This window comes from Peromyscus eremicus, chromosome 7 (assembly GCF_949786415.1).
Source record: "Peromyscus eremicus chromosome 7, PerEre_H2_v1, whole genome shotgun sequence".
In the NCBI taxonomy this organism is placed as follows: domain Eukaryota; kingdom Metazoa; phylum Chordata; class Mammalia; order Rodentia; family Cricetidae; genus Peromyscus; species Peromyscus eremicus.
Genome location: NC_081422.1, coordinates 40782303 through 40804681, shown reverse-complemented (window position 1 = coordinate 40804681; position 22379 = coordinate 40782303).

The following is a 22379-nucleotide window of genomic DNA, read 5'->3' as shown; positions in this document are numbered from 1 at the left end:
CACACACACACACACACACACACACACACACACAATTACATAACAATGAAAAAAGAGGCCATGAATTTGAAAGAGAGTAAGGAGAAACATATGGGGGTGGGATGGAGGGAGGAAAGGGAAGGGGGAAATAATAGAATTATAATCTCAGAAAACAAAAGAAATACTTTTTTTTTTAGTTCTCAGAGTTGTTAAGGTAAGTCTAACCCAATGGTCATAATTCAGTAACTACTTCTTGGTTTATCAGTAATAGTATTAGCGTTGTGGAATGCTTGACAACACAACTTCATACACCTCATTTGTGTCCCTGAGGACGTTCGATGTGGCAGAAGGACGCAGGAGGAGGGGATAGTGCATAGTTCAGCAAGGCCCAGGCCTGAAGAGCCGCTGTCCAGCGGGGAAGGTTTGGGGAGCAGCTTTGGAACTTGAGAAGACCATGACAGCCCAGGAGAGGGAAAGAGGAGGCTTTGGGGGCGGAAACCACAGATGGACTAGGTCTGAAAGCAAGGGTCGATTCAGTCAAGCACACAGCTGGAAAGGGCCACTGAAGTCCAAGGACCCAGTGCCGAGCAGAGGGTGTGGGTCTCTGCAGCTAGACTCCAGGAGAGAGAGGGCAGGTAAAAGCAACAGGAAACTGAGGCCGGACTCAGAAAGGCCTTCTGCTGCAAGCCAAGGCCTTTGACCTAGGGAATCAGCAGCTGCAAGAATAGGTAGGAACGGTACTGTTGAAGACATTCAGGTTGGGCGCAGAGTATAGCTCGGGTGGTAGAGGGCTTGCCTACCGTGTTCTAAGCCCTGGCCTCCATCCCCAGCACTTCCAAAACTGAGACGGCCTGTAATCCCCAGCTGCCAGGGAGGTGCAGGCAGTAGGATCAAAAATTCAAGGTCATCCTCAGCTACAAGTTTAAGGCCAGCCTGGGCTACATTAGACCCTGTCTCAAAAATCAATTAATTAATTAAGGAAACCAAATAATAAAAAATAACTCCAGTAGCCAGTTTGTGGACACCGAAGCTGTACCACCTAAGAACTTCTTGTGTCCACAGGGGCAGTAGATTGTGTCCAGGCATGAACAGAGCCTGAGAACCGGTGAGACCCCATATGTACCTCAGAGCCTGACCCACAGAAGGCGCTACATAAATGTTTCCCGAACCGCGTGGTGCCGCGGGGTCACGCGAGGAAAATGGAATTAAGAGTCGGGTGACCCGGAGGGCTAGTTCAGGCCCGGTATTGACTGGTTCCCGGACCTCAGCCGGAGATTTAACCTCTCCTGTTGTCGATTTCCACGCTGGTAAAGCGAATCCGATAATGCCCTGACCTCCCTGGCTTAGCAGCAGCGGGGCTGCGTCAGGACTCAGGGCTCGGCCAGGCTGGAGCCCCGCAGGCTGATCCCTCCATCGCCGGGGACTCTCCTCGCCCCGGGACCAGATGCAAGGAGAGCTGGCTCAGCCGTCAGCAATTACCTGCGCCCCCACCCGACACCTGCGCTCCGCTTCCGAGTGGGCAGATGGTGCGATCTGCCGGTGCCGCCTGGCTCCCCGACGCCAGCCTTGCAGAGAACGAACGCGCAGCCCCCGCGCGCCAGTGGGTAGCCAGCCGAGGACGCCAACGCGCGAGCCTCAGAGCCCAGCCCGAAGATGCCCCACAGTGCGCCCTCCAGAGTGCAGGCGAACAGCACCTCCAGCACCTCAAGCCCTCTAAACTGCCAGCAGGGAAGACAGAGGCCCCCTGCTTTTCCTGTGGAGAAACTGAGGCTCAGAGAAGTCAAATGGTTTGCAAAAGGGTACGCACGTACTAAGAGATGGAACCAGACAGAAACTCAAGTCTCCTCAAGTCCACTGTTTCTCTAAAGCTACAACAGTTCCAAGGTCCACTCTGGTAATGCTAGGCAAAGGAATCTAAGTGTTCCTTGGGGCGGGGGTGGGGGTGGGTGCCATAGCTCTGTGTATGTGTTGGGGCGGGGGGGGGGGGGGGGGGGGGGGAGGCAGGGGGGTGCTTTCAAATAATTCAAGGTCAGTGGACATCTGAGTCAAGCCTAAGCCAGGATTACACAAAGAACCCATTTAAAAAACAAAAAACCTTCAAAAGAGGCCTAGCATGATGGTAAAGGTGCTCGCTACCAAACCTGAAGACCTGAGTTGGATCCCCAGAACCCACATGGTGGAAGAAGAGAGTCAACTCTTGTAAGTTGTCCTCTGTAATTCCCACACTCAGACTGAGGCAGGAGAATTGCCATGAAGTAAGATCAGCCTAGGGTATTTACCAAAACTTTGACTCAAAAAAAAAAGAAAGAAGGAAGGAAGGGAGGAAGGGAGGAAGGAAGGAAGGAAGGAAGGAAGGAAGGAAGGAAGGAAGGAAGGAAGGAAAATAAATAAATCAGGGCTGGCCCATCGTAGTGGCATATGCCTTTAATCTCAGCACTCAGGAGGCAGAGGCAGGTAGATCTCTGTGAGTTCAAGGACAGCCTGGTCTACAGAGTGAGTTACAGGACACCCAGGGCTACGTGGAAAGACCCTGTCTCAGAAAAGAAAAAAAAACAAAGAAAGAAAAACAAGATGCTGGAGAGATAGCACAGTCAATAAAATCCTTACCCTGTGAACAAAAGAACCTGAGTTTGATTCCCCAGAACCTGTTGGGGAATATTATTTTAAGATGTGTTACTTTTGTTTATGTTGCATTTGTTTAACTTTGTGAAGCTGTGTTACTGTACCTGTCTAAAACACCTGATGGTCTAATAAAGAGTTGAATGGCCAATAGCAAGGCAGGAGAAAGGATAGGCAGGGCTGACAGGCAGGAAGAATTAACAGAAGGAGAAATCTGAGAGGAGAAAGGGAAGTAGGCAGAGAAAGAGAAGAATATCAGGGACCAGACACCCAGCTACACAGCCAGACACGGAGTAAGAAATAATGAAAGGTATACAGAAATAGAGAAAGACAAAAGCCCAAGGCCAAAGCTAGAAGGGATAATTTAAAGTTAAGTAAAGCTGGCTAGCAACAAGCCAAACTAAGGCCAGACATTTATAATTAAGAATAAGCCTCTGGGCTGGAGAGATGCCTCAGAGGTTAAGAGCACTGGCTGTTCTTCCAGAGGTCCTGAGTTCAATTCCCAGCAACCACATGGTGGCTCACAACCATCTACAATGAGATATGGTGCCCTCTTCTGGCCTGCAGGCTGAACACTCACTGTATACATGATAAATAAATAAAATCTTTAAAAAAAAAAAAAAAAGAATAAGCCTCTGTGTGTGATTTATTTGGAAGCTAGGTAGTGAGACCCCCAAAAGAGCAAAAGCACTCAACAACAAGAACCAATGTAGAAAAGCAGGGCATGGTAGCACATTTCTAAGGCCAGCACTGGGGAGGGCAGAGGGAGGTGGATCCCTAGCGAGCCACCCAGGCCTAATTGGTGAGTCCCAGGCCTTTGAGACACACTATCTCAAAAAGCAAGGTGGTGGGGGTGGAGAGATGGATCAGCAGTTGAGAATGCTTAGGGCTCTTGTAGAGGATCAAGGTTCAGTTCCCAGCACCCATACCAGGTGACTAACAACAGCTGCAACTCCAGTTCCAGGGGACTCAGTGCCATCTTCTCACCCCTCAAGCACCTGTACATACACACAAGTGCACATAAACTTGCCGAGGGCCGTGGCAGTATACAGCAGGTGACAACTAGTGTTTGACCAGTCGACCCACCAGACGTGTAACTCCCTGATGGGGAACCCCACCTGGCTAAGCCATGGGGTCACTGGCTGTGGAAACTGGTTGTTTTCTGTCTGTAGCTTTCTCGTGTGCCACTATTAGACCTCCCTATAAGAACAGCTGTGGGGTGCTCTCTACAGCCCTTTGGTAGTGTGTTGTACATCTCTGGGCACACATTTAGCTGTGGATTTCTGTTTAAGCTGTATAATTCTGATGAACAGAAATATTACCAGAATATTCTTTACTGACACAGGAAGGTAACAGTATTCTCAGCCTCAAAGAAAGCCTTTTACACATTTTGCAAAGACCTTAGAACTAGTCCAAGACAGACTAAGCTGCCTCTACAGAATATACACAAAGACTAGTTCCCAGGGGTTGTTTCTCGCTAAATCAAGGCCAGGCAGTTTACCCTGAGATTGGCCCCTTGCAGTAGCTCTCTTTCTGCACGTACCCTGACAATTCAAGGTTCAACCAATTGTTTAATGTCTGGGACCCCTCACCAACTTAGAGCTACGTGCATGGGTCAATGTGGCATTACTGACCTTAGAGAAACTACCTGACTTGTGTTGTGAGAATGGGTAGGGCCCTGAAAATGTAGCTTATAGTTGTCCAGAGTTTGGCTGTGAGGGAACAGCAGCGGCGGTGTGGAGCTATGTGAGAGCTGCTGCAGAATGTGAGGTGTGTGTGTGTGTGTGTGTGTGTGTGTGTGTGTGTGTGCTGGGTGAGAGATGAAGAAGAAGAAGCATGAGAAAGGTGTGAGGAGGAAGTGAGTGGGTGAATGAATGAGTAAAGAGTGAGTGAGTCATGTAAGAATTATGTGTGTGAGAGTGAGTGTGAGAGAGAGAGGGCCGTGTGAAAGAGCTGCTGCTCTGTAGCGGAGCTGTGCCTAGGAACCGTGTAAAGTGCTGTATGGGGAGAGAGCTATGTAGATGAGATGCTTAGCTGTGGCTGTGTGGAGATTTGTAACAGTGTGGAGACAAGGAAGATGAAGCTGTATGGAAAAAAGATGTACAGGAGAAGTGTATGTCAAAGATAGACTCGTAGACATGTAAAAACAGATCTAACTATATAGAGAGATGTATGGCCGTATGTACATAAAGAAAGACATGTAACTGTATGTGTGGAATGTAGCAATGTGGAGATATGTAGCTGTGTGGAGACAGAGTCAGAGATCATTCTTAAGATGAAGTAAAAAGAGAAAGTTAACATCAGAAAGCATGTGTGTTTTCTTATTTTACCAGTCAGAGAGATAGAAATTTATTTATAAATACCCTCAGAAAAGGTCTTCATGGATTTTCTTGCATTAACCTGGAGGTGGCCTCGGAGCAGGCTCTCCACAAAGCCACCAATATAACCTTACACAGGTACACACACACACACACACACACACACACACACACACACAGTAGACAGCAACTGAAGAATGACATCCAATGTTGACACCAGCTTCCACTTGTATCTGCAAGCGCGCGCGCGCGTGCACACATACACACACACACACACACACACACACACACACACACACACAGAGGAAGGGGAAGAGTGAGTTGACTCTACTACTCATGGGAATGTTAGATTCTGCTGCTTAGAAGGGAAGGGATCATTAAACAAATCTAAACGTGCTCAGATGAGTTTCTGGTCTCCTCTTTGCCTCTTAATAGCTGGTCTATCAGCCTCCTTAAAGATCCAGCTGGAAGCTGGAGAGAGGGTTTGGTAGTTAAGAGCACTTGCTGTACAGACAAGAGGACCTGTGTACCTGCAATCGCAGCACTGTGAGAGTGGAGAGGCAAGTGTTATGCCCAGATCACGGGGACCCCCAAAAAACCACCACGGAGACCGAATCCCATATGTAAAAGCAAAGAGCCTTTCTTTTCAAGCTTAGAGCTTGGACCCTCTGTCCAACACAGTGGTAAGAGAAGAGAGCCCTAGAGCCCAGGCAGGCTGTGGGGTTTTTATCATTGCAGAGGTTGGGGTGAGGGGGATTTCCAGGGATCAGGACCCTGATTGGCTGACATTTGTCTATGTTTGGAATGACATTGCTGGGAATGTTCGGAATGTCAGGCATTTCCCCTTAGATGCTGGCCCTCCCTAGGTGGGGGTAGCTCATGGCTTTTTCTGGATCTGGGTGTTACCTGCCAGTAAGCCTGTTACAGAAGCCGTGTCTGGGCCTGTAAGCCTGTCACAACAGTTGTGTGGTCAAGCTGTTTGGGGACTACACACACACACACACACACACACACACACACACACACACACAAGCACAAGCACAGGAGAGACTCACTGGGGCTTGCTGGCTGCCAGACTAACCAAAAAACAAGAGCTCTGGGCTCAAGGAGAAACCCTGCCTCAAAGGAATAAAGCAGAGGATGACAGAGGAGAATACTCAGCACCCACCTTCAGCCTGTGTGTGACCTGTGCGTGAGCACACATACGTGTGTGCATATACCACAAACATATACAACACACACAAAAAACATATATACATAAAAGTAAAAAATACAAAGATTAAGTTGTCCCTATTGGAACTACATAGAGCAAATGGAACGTTACCAGTTTCTGACCCCACAATGGGTCCTTTTCACCTCTCAGAATTCAAGAACCAATTACAACCAAGCATGATGCCAGCATAAGAGGAGAGTAATTCTTCACCAAGAACAGGAGAAGCAGGCGATGAACTCTAAAATCAACTTTGGCTGCTGGGAATCCAGAAGTTATAGCTACAGGGCAAGAAAGAGAAATGAGGATGAGTGACAGGCTGATGAAGGATGAATTGGGCAGGTTTTCTAAGAGCGGATAGAGGTTTCCCAGGGACTCTGAGCCCACTTCCTTTGGCTCCTTTGGTGGTTTTTTTCCCAGTTGTCGTCATAGCAGTGGTCAACTGTCAGGACACTGGAGTGTGTCGTGTAGCATGAGGATGACATCACGCTGAAGTTTTCAGTTATCTGGCAGCCATCTTAGAAGCACGTCCTGCCTGCAGGCATCTAGTCCACGGAGACTGTGGTGGCTAATCTTGATTGTCTACTTGATGGGATTTAGAATCACCATGGAAACAAGTCTCTGATCATATCTGTGAGGGATCATCTCCATTAGGTTAAGTGAGGTGGAAGACCCAACCTAAACGTGGACACCACCATTCCGTGGCCTGAGTCCTGGGGCTCAGTAAAGATGAGAACGTTAGCGATCACAAGCTTTCACCTCTTTCTGTTTCGTGACTGTAAACACAACGTGACAGTTGCCTTCTGCCCCTGCTGATCAGGCTTTCCTACCACGATGGACTGTATCCCCTAGAACCCCAAGCCAAACAAGCGCCTCCTTCCTAAGGTGCATTGATCAGGCATTCTTGTGGCAACCACAACACAAGTAACTGATGGAGCGCGGGAGAAAGGCAGCTAGGCTGAATAGATCAGGGTGGGCCACAAAGTCTTCCTCTGTTTCCACAGCCCATCTGCTTTAGGAGGCAGCTTTCTCTCTTGCAGACAGCGTGGCTAAGTTCCTCCCTCCCGTAACCCCTCTGAAGTCCTGCTGTGAGTTCCTGTCTTGTATTTCAGAGTTCAGGGCAAATTTGAGCTCCCCTCACCATCTCATTTCTTCCCACCACTCGCCCCAGGAGGTGGCTACTCATTAGCCCCATTTGACAGAGGAAGCTGGGGGCCAAAGACCGTTATCAGGACCTGCGTGCAGCAGAGGGACTTTGCTCCTCTCTGCTGCCCTGCATGGGTTCCAGGGGACAGAAAGGGGTTTGGACTCTCTCCCAGCTGCTCCATCGGAAGGGCAGGAAACAATGTCACTGCTCTTGGAGTGTGTTTGGCTTGGTACCCACTCCCACTGGCTGTGGACCAGGCAAGCCACCTGTCTGTCCCCTGACCTGTGAGGACAATGGTGGTGGCTCCCGGCTTCTACGTCACCATGGGGATGAATTAAGACCCATTTGTCTGAGGACAGAAAGACCACTTGGTCCTTTAATGCTTGCTGCTCTTCCAGAGGACCTGAGTTCAATCCCCCACATCCACAAGGGGCAGTTCATAAATGCCTGTAACTCCAGCTCCAGGGGATCAGATGCCCTCTTCTGGCCTCCTTAGGCAACTGCATGTATATGTGTGAACCTACACCGACCCATAGTACACATAATTAAAAATAAAATAAATCTTTAAAGAGATTTGTCTGTGTGACCCTGGGCCTGATGACCCACATTCGTCCACTACAGTTGGAGCCCAGAGCGATCAAGGTGATTCCTGTCACACCTGGGAGGGTCTTGAGTCTCTCCAGGTAGATGAGCTAAGCCCAAGTCCTCAGATCTCCCATCAGGCCTGGAGTCACTCTGTAAAATGATTTGTGAAGTGACAAGCAAAAATATATTACCAATTTAAGAGTGTGATTTGCCTGCAACTTTTTAATCCTCCGGCTGTTGTTGAATAGATTAAAGTGTCTGCTTTGATCCATGCATTTAGATGGAAACATAAATATAGCCATCACTTATTCTCCCAGCCGCAGGGATGGGTGTCGCGCTGTGTCACACAGGCTTCCGACCCCGCCAGGTTACTGCAAGAGAATGACCTTTTTGCCATTCAAATCCCTCTTGCATTTCAGCCCTGACTTTTCAGCTCCTGCCCGGGTCCATCAGCAGCCTCCTAATTCGATCACTGCTCACGGTGGGAAACAGTCACCCGGAAGGAAGTCCCAGGCGCAGGCGGGGAGCAGCGGCCGCCCAATGGCCTGGTACTGCGAACTTCCCCTGGCTCGCTAGAGCCCTGCAAAAATAAATCTCCGGAGAAATAGATTTTGAAGAGGAATTCGGTACATAGATCTTCTGTCAGCGGAGCGGACTCTGGCTCAGCCGTTTTTCAGGCTCGCTGCGTATCCAGAAATATATCTATTTTTACATGGCTCTCTAGCGAGAGTTCCCCCTTTCCCGGAGGGGTAGGAGGACGAGGAGGGAGTCAGAGGATGGGAGCGGCGAGGGCTGCGGGGACCCGATGGAGAGGGACAGGGAGGCGACTGTGCAGAGTCCTGGCCTTCCCTGCGTCCCCGGGCTTCCATCTGCAGAGCCCGTTCCAGCCTTGTCGCCACGCGGGCTCTGTGCGTACCCTCGGCCCACCCGACCCATCTTAGTAAGGGGCCTGATGTCCCCGGACCAGACGATACACGACTGCAGACTGGCGCGCGCGCACAAAGAGCTGCAGCGCCGCCCGGGGCTCGCTGTTTGTTCTCTGCCTAGCTGTGGCTGCGAACAGCAGGAGCCACGGGCCAGATGGCTGGAGGGAGGTGTGAGCGGCTCGCACTGGCAGGCAATTAGGCCTCAAACAATGGCCCGTGAAATGTCAGAAGTGGCAGGGAAGGGCTGTGGTGGAACAGCGGGGTGACCACGAGAGGATGGCGCCAGGAGCACTGGAGACAATTTCTGTTGGCTCCCACAGACCCCTTTGGCAGAGTTAACATCCAAATGACCCTCTTCCCCGACGCCCACTCAGATTCCTGTCAGGGTAAGGGAAAGGCTGAGAAGGATAGCGTGGTGATGACAAACCCCAGGTGTAGCTCGGTCAGTAAGAGCGCTTGCTACCAAATAAAACCAGCCCCGGTGAAGCACACCTGTGATCCCAGCACTTAAAGAGATGGAGGGAGGAGGATCAGGAGTTCAGGGCCATCCTTGGCTACATCCTTGGCTATAGTGAGTTCAAAACCAGCCTGAGGTACAGGAGACCTCAAAAAAAGGAGGGTGGGAGAGAGGAAGAGAGCGAAGGGGGGATTGAAAGAGAGAAACAAGGCAAGGCAGTGGAGTGCTGGTGAGGTGAGGAAAGAAAGGAGAGTGGGGAGGAATAGGGACTGCCCCCCTGGTGGCTACCAGCTCCCATGGAAGCCCCACAACCCTTAGATGCTGGGGTTAAAGAGATGGCAACACCCACCCCCTTGGCCACCACAACTAAGAATTATGTAGAGTAATTAATCAAGAGCTAATGAGAAATGTGTTTTCTCTCCCAGCCTAGCCCCGCACCGTATTCTTATTAGCTGAGGTTATTACAATAGTAATCATGCGTGCTCCAGGCGCAAATTGGGTTTTTTGCTCCACTGCCACCAATTTAGAAAACCATTAATGGCAAGATAAGGCCCCTGTGGCTCACACCAGGCCAAGCCTGTGAACCTGCTGCTGACTCTCTGCTCACACACCTACACACCCAGGGTCCAGGGGGCGCTCTCCCGGGCACCCTGGCTCTTCTGGGAGGACTGAGAGAATAAAGGGCCAGACACTAGGGAGGAGGTGCTAGGCCTGGGGACCTTAGATCTGTCTCAAACATGAGCCCTATACAGCAGTCACTAGGACGGGACAACCTCATGGGACAAAACATTAAACCCAGTTGGCCACTAGAGCCCAGAGCATCATCATGAACCCTTGAGTCCTTCCCCTCCAGTCCAGCCTGCCAGGAAAGCATCCGTAAATCATGGCTCCCATGCCGGAGGTTACAGTCAGACACTAGCCCTGAAAAAAGTTTCCTCCAGTAAAAAGATTGGTGAGTTAAGTGTTTTTGTTTCTTCGTAATTAAAAAAAAAAAAAAATTACACGTTATTTACTTATGTGTGTGTGTGAGCCACCGTAGTACACACGTGGAGGTCAGAGGACAACTTGTAAGAGCCAGTTCTCTCCTTCTACTATGTGGGGCCCAGGGACTGAGCTCATGCTGTCAGGCTTTGGAGGCGAAAGCCATTGTGCTGGGCAGCAAGGACCTACTGGGCCATCTCCACAGCCCTGGTGATGTAAGCTTTCCATAAAGATAAACGCACTCCATCTCTGATGATGTTCTCAATTCTAAAATTCTCTCTCTCTCTCTCTCTCTCTCTCTCTCTCTCTCTCTCTCTCTCTCTCTCTCTCTCTGTGTGTGTGTGTGTGTGTGTATAAACTTACTCGTATTTCCTCACGTCTTTTCATGAACAAAAGATGGGTTCATGCAAAGCTGGAGACATGCTGGGTCCTCTGACTGGGAGGAACAGAAATAAACCAGAAGGGCAGGTGGCAGGCTGGGCTCTCTGTGTGGCTTTTACTGTCTTCTATTACATTTGGCCCTCCTCCCCTCCTTGGGTGAGAACTTGGGAGAAATGAGCCCTGAAAGCTACTCAGGGCTAGCATTGCCCCTGCTTAAGCCCACTGGGGCAAGACTTTGTTCCCCTCCAGTAGGTGACGTCCCAGCTGTGTCCTTTGGGCCATGAGCACTCTAAAGCTCCACCTGTGGGTGGGGACACAGGTCAGTGAGCCTAGATTATGGTGTCACTCCTGTAGCCAAATAACTATGTCCTTCTGCCCACTAGACAGGGACAGTCAGCACCTTAGAGAGAGTAAAGTGACCAGCTACAAAAGAGGGGTAAAGGATTCTGGGCAGAGTCAGGTGTGGTGGAATAAACCTGTAATCCCAGCACTCAGGAGGCTCAACTAGGTGGACCACACATGTGAAGCCAGCCTGGAAACCGTAGCAAGGCCATGCCAACAAGATAAGTAAATAAAATGATACTAAGATGTCAGCCCTCCGTGTGCCTCAAAGGATGGGATGGGATTCAAAGCCACCAGAAAGCATTACAGATCATTTTACCTGGATGGGGAGAGGGCTCAGCTGGTAAAGGGCTTGCTACACAAGCATAGGACCTGGGTTCAATCCCAGCTCCCCTGGACACAATAGCCAGGTACAATCAGGCACAGTGATCCAGACCTTTTTTTTTTTTTTTTTCTTTCACTTTTATTTTATGTGTACTGGTGTTTTGCCTATAGGTAAGTCTGTGTGAGAATGTCAGATCTTGGAGTTACAGACAATTGTTAGCTGCCATGGGGGTGCTGGGATTTGAACCCAGGTCATTTGGGAAAGCAGTCAGTGCCCTTAACTACTGAGCCATCTTTCCAGCTCCAATGTACACTGGTAGGATTTGCTGAAAGAGGCGGAGGCAGGAGGATCATGAGTTCGAGATCCAGGACTTTAATCCCAGCACTCAGGAAACAGAGGTGGGAGGAGCTCTGTGAGTTCAAGACCAGCCTGGTCTACAGAGCAAGTTCCAGGACAGCTAAGACTACATAGAGAAACCCTGTTTTAAAAAGAAAAAAAAAGCCAAGTACAGCAACACACCTGTAAACCCAGCAGTTGGAGAGACAGAGACAGGAGGGTCCCTGGGGGTGTGCTGGCCAGCCTTGCCTAATTGGTGAGCTCCAAGTTCAGAGAGAGATCCTGTCTCAGAAAATGAGGTGGAGAATGAGGAAGCAATGAGATACAGACTGCAGCTACGCGCGCGCGCGCACACACACACACGCACGCACAAACACACGTGTGCATGTGTACACAAAGAGAAAAGAAGAGATCATTTTGTCTATAAACATCCATGCTGTGGGATGTTCTGTATGTTAAATGTGTTGCTCTGATTGGTTAATAAGTAAAACACTAATTGGCCAGTTGCCAGGCAGGAAGTATAGGCGGGACATGGAGAGAAGAGAATTCTGGGAAGTGGAGGGCTGAGGCAGAGAGACGCTGCCAGCTGCTTTGATGAGAAGCAACATGTTAAGATACCGGTAAGCCAAGAGCTACGTGGCAACTTATAGACTAATAGAAATGGGTTAATTTAAGATATAAGAACAGTTAGCAAGAAGCCTGCCACGGCCATACAGTTTGTAAATAATATAAGTCTCTGCGTGTTTACTTGGTTGGGTCTGAGCAGCTGTGGGACTGGTGGGTGAGAGAGATTTGTCCTGACTGTGGGCCAGGCAAGACTGCAGAAAACTCCAGCTACACATCCACCTCCCAGAATTCCCACACTAGGAAGCTCTGTTACACTAACTCAGGCTGTGAGGTGTAGTGGCAAGCCCTCAGCAACCTCCCTAGTGGGCAGAGCCTCACAGTAGGTCTCTCTACAAGATCCACACACAAGCAAGTTCTCCAACCTGCTCCAGACTCTCCTGCACTGAAAACCAATCACTAATCCAGAAAGTTCTTGTGCCATGACATTGAGGGTAAAGTTAGCGGTCAGCAATTTCTCTTCAGTGACATTTTTTTATTTGGGGATTCTAAAGCCTTATGGGAATCACTATAACTCACACACATTTCTAGAATAGGGGCCTTTGGGCAAAATGATCTCCTGTTGTCCCCTCCCCCTTCCCAGAGTCATCCAATCAATGAGTCAGGATCCAATGGGCACCTTTCCCTTAGGAATACTAGTTTGGCTCTTAGGTTGTTGTTTTTTTTTTTTTTTTTTTTTTAATATAGATATAAATTGCCACAGATTCTTATTTATTTACTTTTACTATGTGTACTTGTTTGTGTGTAGGGAGGGGGAGGTTGCTCATGCATGCCTGTGGAGGGCACATGTGGAGTTCAGAGGACAATTCTCCAGTTAATTCTCTTCTGCCCCCTTGTGGGATCCGGGATCAAACTCGGGTTGTCAGGTCTGCTTGGAAATGTCTCTATCTGCCTAACCACCTCATCAGCCCTTTTTTCCTTTTTCAACATGCATGAGACCAAGTGTCCCTGGTTCTACATGGGGGTAGCATGACAGATACTGTAAGAAACAACACTGTTCTGAGCAGGAACCTACAGGACCCTAAACAGCTAGGGTTAAATCCTGACCCTTTTTTTTTTTTGGAGGAGGGGGGTCAATTATTTCTATCATTCTCTATTATTTAGTTGCTTGAACCTATTGTCCACAAAAATTCCCCCAAATAATTAACTACTTCATCCAGCAGAATAAAAGATTTGAATGAAGCAGACCTGAGGTTGAAGTCAGTCTACTTCTCATTGGCTGTTTGGCTTGGGATTTTTTTTTTTTTGGTATGGCTTATTTTTTTATGTATGTATATTTATTTTTATTGATGCATATATGTATATATGTATGCTTGCATGCATGCAGGTGCTCACTAGAACCAGAAGAGGGTATAAGATCCCCTGGAATTATAAGTGGTTGTGAACCACCCAATGTGGGAGCTAGATGTGGGTACAAGGAATGAAACTCAGGTCCTCTGGAAAACAGCAAGCACTCTTAACCACTGAACCATCTCTCCAACCTGTCTGTCTGGTTTTGAGAAAAAGCATTTGCACCTTGATCCTCCATTTCTTCATGCGTAGGATGGGACTACACCTCCATGCTCTTTGAGGGATTATTCATGGACATGAAGGAGGCTCAAAGACACATCCTTGTGTCTTTTAATAAATACAGAGCATCCACTAAGTGTCAGGCTCGATCTGAGATGCAGTGTATACAGAAAGGACTTAACTAAGGATGCCCGAGAGACCAACATGTGTGATACAAAAGAGAATTAGTCAGTCAGGCGGTGGTGGCACATGCCTTTAATCCCAGCACTCGGGAGACAGAGGCAGGCGGATCTCTGAGTTTGAGGCCAGCCTGGTCTACAGAGCAAGTTCCAGGACAGTCAGATTACACACAAAAATCCTGTCTCAAAAACCAAAAGAGAGAGAGAGGGAGAATTAGTCATTTGTCGTAAGAGAAATGTGAAGATCACATGGGTGTGTGCCAGGCAGGAGGGACCCTGAACCTGTGGGCTGTTTGTCAATGCTGTGGGTATTTAGAGAGGGGCTAATCCAGACAGGCATGGAGCCAAATGGTGGAGGAGGTGGCTGCCCAAGCCTGAAAGGACTGATGAAGATGAAGAGAGATGAAGGCAGAGGGTCTCCTGCATGGCCTGGCCCAAACAGAAGTCCGGAGATGAGAACACTAAGGACAGGAAGCTGCCTTCCCTGGATCCAGGAAATACGCAGTGGGCAGGGCCTCTATCTTAGCCATCTGCCTCCTCCTCTACTCTGATGTGATCTGGACACAGGCAGAGGATGGCCCAGGACAGGGGACAGCTGGACATCCTTGGGCCTAAGACGCCCTTAACAAGAGCACCCACATACTGTTCCCCTCCTCCACACACCTCCTTAGCTTGGGCTGAGGTTCAATGCCGCTAATTAGCAGCAATCAATCCAGTTCCCCCCCCAGCCCCACCCCTCCACCAAACCCGGACTCTGAGGCTTCCTTTCCCTCCTGCAGAGAAGGCACAGCTGTGCTGCAGGCAGGGTGGGGGGGGGCTGAGGTAGACAGTAGGGAGGGGGTGGAGGTGTTGGACTCGAGGTCTCTCTAGCTCCCATTTCAGCTGAGCATCCATGATAACAGAAATTTTTTGCCTTTCCCGTGGGGCACCATCAGTTTAGTCCTCAGTCAGCCATCACACCCTTGCCATCATGTAAGGACTCTTCCTTGGTCACCGTAAAAACCCTGTCACCACCGTGCTTCCTTGTCACTTCACACGGGCCCCAGCACAGAGATGGCATTCAACAAACAGTCACAGGGTGGGTGGAAGGACAGATGAATAACGGGGTCAATGGGCAGGTGGTGGGTTATCCCATTTTACAGAACAAGAAACTGAGGTAAGCCAGGTATGAGGCCTGACATCTGCCATCCCAACACTCGGGTGGCCAGGGCAAGAGAAGTAACGTGGGTTTGAGGCCAGCCTGGGCTCCAGAGCTTCTGTCTCAAAGCAAAAATTTAAAATGTAAAGAAAGAAGGAAGGGAGGGAAGGAGGAAGGAGGTGAGAGAGGTGAGAAGGGAGGGAGAGAGAGAAGAAATAAGAAGAGAAAAGAAGAAACTGAGACAGAGAGAAAACACGACTTACCCCAAACTAACCAGATATCTAGAGGCAGGTCAGGACTAAGTCTTAGTTTACCCACCCACCTCTCCAGCATGCACCTTTATACCCAGACCAGCTCTCCTCATGGGCTTCTTGGCCAGTAGCTCAGAAGCCAAGTTCCTTCCAATTTAGCTCTCATCAAAAATATGGAGTCTCCAGAACCTGTGATCATGAACTTGAGGTGTGGCAGCCCTTTCTAGAGGGCAGTGGCCTCCCAGCAGGAGCCCCACAGTAGCTCTGGATAGCCATGGGGTGATGGCATAGGCTTGGAACCACCCGGACAGACATGTTAGCAATCTCAGCATCCCCCTTCAGCTGGCACCTGCCTCCCCACTCTTGCTGGCTTGCCCATCAGGAGGTAATGCTAGCTTCCCTTCTCTGCATTCCCAGAAGCCCCCACCTCTTCAATCTCAGGCTCCTATCCACATGCACCGATGGCACCCATACCACCCATCCCTCTGGGTTAAGTGAGATGGTGAGTGAAGCCCCAGACTCCCTGTGTTCCTCTCTCCTCTGGAACCTGAGGCCTCAGCCTCAACAGGGACACCAACCAGGTTCTTGCACAGTCCCATGTGGCAGAGACCTCATGTGACATCCCTGCCTTACCCCTCACCTCTCCCATCTTCCTAAGAGCCCAGAGTTCCTCTTGAACTCCTGGTTCTGTCCCTAAACTCTGCCTCACACCAAGTCAAGTACCTTCAACTGGCCTTCATTAAGCAGCTGCCTGCTTGCCCTGGGACCTAGGCTCAGTCCTCAGCTCATGGCTTAAGCTCTCCTCAGGCAAGTTAGTCGTTGCCTCGTGGACCCTGGACAAGCATTTGGCTCCCTATACCTGGAGTCCCTTCTTTCCTTCTGGCCTTTCTAAAGCTTCTGGTTGCTATACCCAGGCCAAGATGGAGTCCTACCTCCAATCCAAAAGTCCTAAGTTGGACTTCAACACAGTTTTGGGATTTCAAGAACTTGGGCACATTTGATAGAAAACAGTCCATTGCTAGAGGGATTCTTGTCCCCCAGCCCCAACCGGAAAAAAAAAAAAAAACTTACAACTAGCTGCTTGGAGCCCCCACCCCACCTTCCACCCTGGATCACATGACCTTTACCACTGAAGTCACCTCAACACCGCAGACTTTAGTTTCCTTTCCCCTGACCCTCACCTCATTCCACCAAGGGCTGAGGATGATGGTAGGACCCGCCCACTTTCCAACCTGTCTCCTATACAGAGCCAGAGGCTTGTGGTCAGGAGGGCTTGCCAGGGATCCTTAATGACCACTGGACACTACACACAGTAGATATTGTCAAGGCTATGACCAGTGAGAGGTCAGTGGGCCTGTAGTCCCAGCAGGCAGAACCGGGGACCTGGGAAAAGTGGACTTCCACAGAATCCTGTTAGCATCTTAAAGGGTCCCAAAGAGTCGTTTTGATTCATTCAACCTGGCCCCCTTTACACCTTCTGTGTACCCACACAGAGCAGAAGATAGACCAGGCTGAGTCCTCTGAGATACTGGGGTTCTTCCCATTATACAGGAGAGACCACTGAGGCCCAGATCAAAACCTATCTGTCATTGAACAACGATCAGCCAAGGAAAGGAATGAGATCAAACTCAAAGGCCTTAGCTTCTTGGGTTGGCTCAAGGCTTGCAACACATGCCTCCCCTTGTGACTTCACCAGCTCCCTCTGAAGTCAGCCTCCACATCCTGCTCCAGATGTGCCAAAGGACAGGGAGAGCTGCCTACCAGCAGGCACGTACATACCTATGGTACCAAGTCTCCGGCTTTTCCCCAAGGGTGCAAGCAGGGCTCCTGGCAGAGGATGGGGGAGGGAAGCCCGGAAGCTACAGCCTGTGCATGCAAATGAGGCAGCTGTATAATTAATTAACATCGAACAGTTTCATTAGGAGACGGAGCTTTGCGGCTGTTTGTCTTGAAGGGAAAAAAAAATGAAGCAGTTCAGAGAATAGGATGTAGTACTGTTCAAGCCTAACTCTGAAGCCAGAGGAGCACCCACCACGGCTGCTGGAGACAAGGCTTGCTAGGAGAGGTTGCCCGGGGTGGCTTTGGTCCTCAGATCTTAGAATGGGTTTTCCTGGAGAACTTCTTGGATTGCTCAAGCTATCTCTGCTCGGGCCTCACTCAGTGGCTTCGGTGTGGGAAGGGAGGGGCGTCCCAGACAGCAGAGCGAGAGCGCCCCCTGGAGTGGAGAGTTCCCCGTCTATCTGGAGAGCAGAAGCCTTGATTCCAGAATGGTCTCTAAGCGCTGTGGGACAGAGAACAACACTTTATAGGGAAGCCAAACCCAAACCAAGACAGCTAACTCTCCAGCTCCCATGCCCCTCCCTCAACATATGTTGAGTTTTTCTATAAAACCGACGGAGGGAAGCACAAGGTTGGGCAGCTCCTTGCTAAGCCTTCTACGAGCCTCCTTGGGTACCAGCCATGGAATGTTCCTCTCCCAAGCCCATCCTCCTTGGGTACCAGCCATGGGGTGTGCCTCTCTCCAAGCCCATCCTCCTTGGGTACCAGTCATGGGGTGTGCCTCTCTCCAAACCCATCCTCCTTGGGTACCAGTCATGGGGTGTGCCTCTCTCCAAGCCCATCCAAGTTCTTTCCTGTTGCTGTGATAATCACTGACCAAAACCAACTTAGCGGGAAAGAGGTTTTTGACTTGAACGTCTACTTCACAGTGCATCCGTCAGGGAAGTTGGGGCAGGAACTCAACGTGGGTACCTGGAGGCAGGAACTGAAGCAAAAGCCATGGAAGAACAAACACTCTTTCTGGCTGGCTCCCTGTGCCTTGCTCTGTTTGCTTTCTTGTGCACATACCCCCAAGAAACCTGCCTAGGGGTGACACCGCCCGCAGTGGGCTGGGACCTCTCGCATCAGTCACTAATCAGGAAAGCAGACTTGCACATGGGCAATCTGGTGGAGGCATTTTCTCTATTGAGGTGCCCTCTTCCAGGATGACCCTGGCTTGTGTCAAGTTGGGAAGAAGTCAGACAAAAAAACTCACCAGCACGTACATGCCCCTTTGCCATGGGCAAAGTTTATATAAACAAGGGACCTCCACTCTCAGAAGAAATCCTAGCAAACCTTCCTGACCTGCCTCCACTCCCCTTGCAGAGCGGCCTCTGCATCCCACATTCACCCTGGGTTGCATTCACACCGAGGTACTTCTGTTTCCCATCCTGAGTAGCCTCTCACGTCTCTGGTACACCCTTCTGCTATGATGACCTTCTTGCCCTGTCTCGCCTGCCTACAGACTCCTCTACATCCGTCAGTGCCCAGTTTAGATGCCACCCTACTCTGGAGAACCTTCCTCAGCTCCTGCCCTCCCTACATCTCCATCCCCTACAAGGCTGGCTATTTTCTTCCCCGTGCTCTGCATAATATATGCCGTGATTGTTGTTTCAGTTGATTGACTCTGACCGTAAGCAACTCACTCCTTGAAGGCAGAGACCATATCTTCCATGTCTCTGTATCATTAAGTCCTGGGCTACGCTTCAAAAGTTTGCTAGATGAGTAAATGAATAAATCTTTTAAGTTGAAAACACCTGTTCCAGACCCTTGACTCTTAATATTTCAACCATTCAGAAGTTGATCCCCTCTCTGAATCTATGTCACATCCTACAGTGGAGAAAGAGACCCTCAGCAGAGTTGAAGTTATCAGGGAACCAACAAAGGCATATCCCAGCAGGAAAACACCCTAGGCTAGGTAGCATGGAACTCTCCATTGTCCCCAAAGCTGAAGCAGCTAAAAGGAGCCAGGTGCCTCTAGACTTCTGTGGCCCATCAGAGCGTCCTTCACATGTCCTCACATCCCAAGCTCAGGCAGGTTCTCCCCTTCAGGCACATGACAGACAGGGCTCTGCCAGAACCATAGCACCCAAGAGCACTCCTCCAAACCTTCTAGACCCTGTGTTCCAGTTTTCCTGGGGTGGCCGGAGAAGACCCACCCTCCGTTAACATGGTTATTACCAGTTGATTACCTGAGGTAACATTGTAATTGAAAAAGAGCAACAGGTACACAGACATTTTTGGCCTTCCTTCCCGCCTCCTATCCCTGGGGGACGGAGGGAACAGGACTCCTGTCTATTCACAAGGCCCTGCTCCAATCAGGTTTTCTCTCTCAGCCTTTCTCCACATGCACACACTCAAACACACAGACACACACACACACACACACAGAGAGAGAGAGAGAGAGAGAGAGAGAGAGAGAGAGAGAGAGAGAGAGAGAGAGAGAGGTGTCTAGGGCAATATTTGAGACTAAACTAAACCCAGGGAGCAAGCTGCCCACAATCCCACAGACAGTACACAGAGAGGTTCAGCAACAGTGGGAGAGAGATTTATTTCGTCTTTGAAAGTATGTAAAGGGGAGAGACACAATCCTAGGCCTCACACCACCTATGTTATGGATTTTTATCTTCGCTGTAGTGTTATTCCACAATTAAGAAAGCTAACATATGTTAGCTTATGAATTTTTATCCCAAGTTCACTGCCACCAGAGAGACACCGTGGTCAGAGTTTACATCTCTTCCCCCTTGGCCCCTCCCTGTCTGAAGAGTAGTTGGAGCATAGAGAGGGTGTGGAAATGAGACCTTACCCTTCGCTGCCATGGTAATCCAGCACCTACCACTCCTGAGGAGAATATACCAGGTGTCATCTCTCCTTTCCCCTGAATGCCACCTCCTGGGCGGAAGTCCAGTGTCACCCGACACCCTCACATACACATCACTGAGATGCCAGATCCTGCCTTCTTTCCTGTCCTCTCGCCTTTGATGGTCACAGCTTGTGTCTTTCTTGCAGATCACTATGACAGCCTCTGTGTGGGGACCCCACCTCCAACTTCACCTGTCTTCACAGTGAGGCTGATGTGAGCTTTCTAAAACAATTCTAACCATTCCTTCCTCCAACATTAAGTCCTTTCTTTTCTGCTCAGGTCCCTCGACAAAGGACCAGAATCTCCCAGGATAAAGTGTCAACCCTGTTACTCCCCCATGTAGCCTTCTCCCGCCCCTTGACCATCTCCAGACTTCTTTCATTCTCTCGCCCCTGGCCCTCAGCACGTGCGGCTCCTCCATCTCTTTCCCGGTGCTTTCAAGCTTCTGGACACCATCTACATCTTACACCCCTAGCACTTGGCGCATAGAAATGAGGTCTGTTTAGCAAATAGATGGATGAAAATGAGGAAAGAGAAGGGACAAAAAAAAAAAAAACCCATGACATTGTAGAATCTTTCCCATTTTTTTTATTTATTTACCTGTGGTGCTTCAGGTCAAACCAAGGGCTTTGCACAGGCTAGGCAAACCACTGGCTTATCTCCCCAGCCCAAATCTTGTAAAAAGGAACAGAGCCAAAGAGGTGAGACAACTCAGCCAAGGTCCCAGAGACTATATACACCACATCCCATCGCCCTCAGTTGCCTCTGAAGAGCCCAGGAAGATGCAAGATGGAAGCCGAGAACAGAATGAGAACCCCGGGATGAGTCCAGCCAGCAGGGGGCAGGCGTAAGCAGTGGCCAGTACTAGCGCCTAGAGAAGGAAAACTGGAAGGCTAGCAACTGCGATTAAACAGCTTACGGCCCCACTGCTCCAGGTCTAACCTTGGGCTCCATAATTTTCCCTGTGGCTTCTCTGGACACCAAGGGCCATTTCCCTAAGGCCCAGGATCTCTAGGGAAGAGCAGAGAGAGGGGTTTGATATCAGCAGCCATTCACACAGTCACACCCACATCTACCAGAGGTCAGGGAACCGGACCCTGGCAGGAGGAAGCTGTAGCTGGTAGGTAAATGTTTTTAATAAGAATACGCCAACTGGACTGGTGGGATGGCTTGACCAGTAAAGAGCTTGTCTTGTAAACACAAGGACCTGAGTTCAATCCCCAGAATCCTAAAACACTAAGCATGGTGATGCGCTCATGTAATCCCACTGGAAGAGAGACAGAGAAAGGAGGATCCTTGGACCTGGCTAGCCAGTCTGTCTAGCTTAATTGGTAAGTTCCAGGCCAATGAAAGATGCAGTCTCAAAGGAGGTGGACACCAAGATTGTCCTCCAGCCTCCACACACGTGCATATATATGCACACATGTATACACATACACATACACACACACACACACACACACACACACACACACACACACACACGCACACACGCACGCGTGCTTGCACTTGGAGATGCCCTGTGTCCCGTCACAGGAAAGGCATGCTAGCTGGACTAGGATATCCCCACCATTCCTAAGTCGAGGAGCCTCTTAACTATCACTCCTGACTCAGACAGAGGGTGTAAAAGACAGGAGGTAGGCGGTCAAGACTAGAGGAAAGCAGCAGGGCTTCGCTTTGCACCGAGTCTGCCCTTCATGGTGGCCAGTCTTTCTTCCTCCTCCTGATCAACTGGCTCCGGTGAGGACCCCAGGGCAGTGAGGAGGAACTGGAGAGGAAATGAGGATCCAGCAGACAGCTGGGGTGCTGGCCACATACTCCCCAACCCTGGCAGCCCAAGCCCCATCATTGGGTGCTAATTAAATCCCCCTAATGAGGAAAAACGGATGCAGGAGCCGGCTCCTCCATGGCCTCCCCGGCCCACCGCCCTCGCCTCTCCATCGGACTTATCGCTCGTCACAGGATGTTTACAATAATTTTTAATTTGTGCAATTATTAATCACTTTTCTATCTGCCTCATTTGCATAATAATTAGTCATCTCACTGTTTGGCATGCCTGTGAATGACAGTGTTTTAAATTGAATTAAGATTTTAATATTCTATTTTCCTGCTTTCTTCCCCTCCACACGCTAATCAAAGTCAGATTTGGCAGCCGGAGGGAGGGAGGGTATGGAGGAGGTTGGCAGGCACTGGACTTGGCCCGTTCTGCGCTCCTGAGAACTGCGCTGGGAGCAGGGCCTGTGGAGAAGGCAATAAGTAATCACCCTTCCCCAAACCTGACGCTGAAGGGGTTAACCCAGCCGTGGCTAATTGAGCGGAGGTAATGAGTGAGGAGTGGGGCGGCAGGGAGGGAGGAGGGCCACATGGTCTCAGCGGCACCAGAGATCAAGA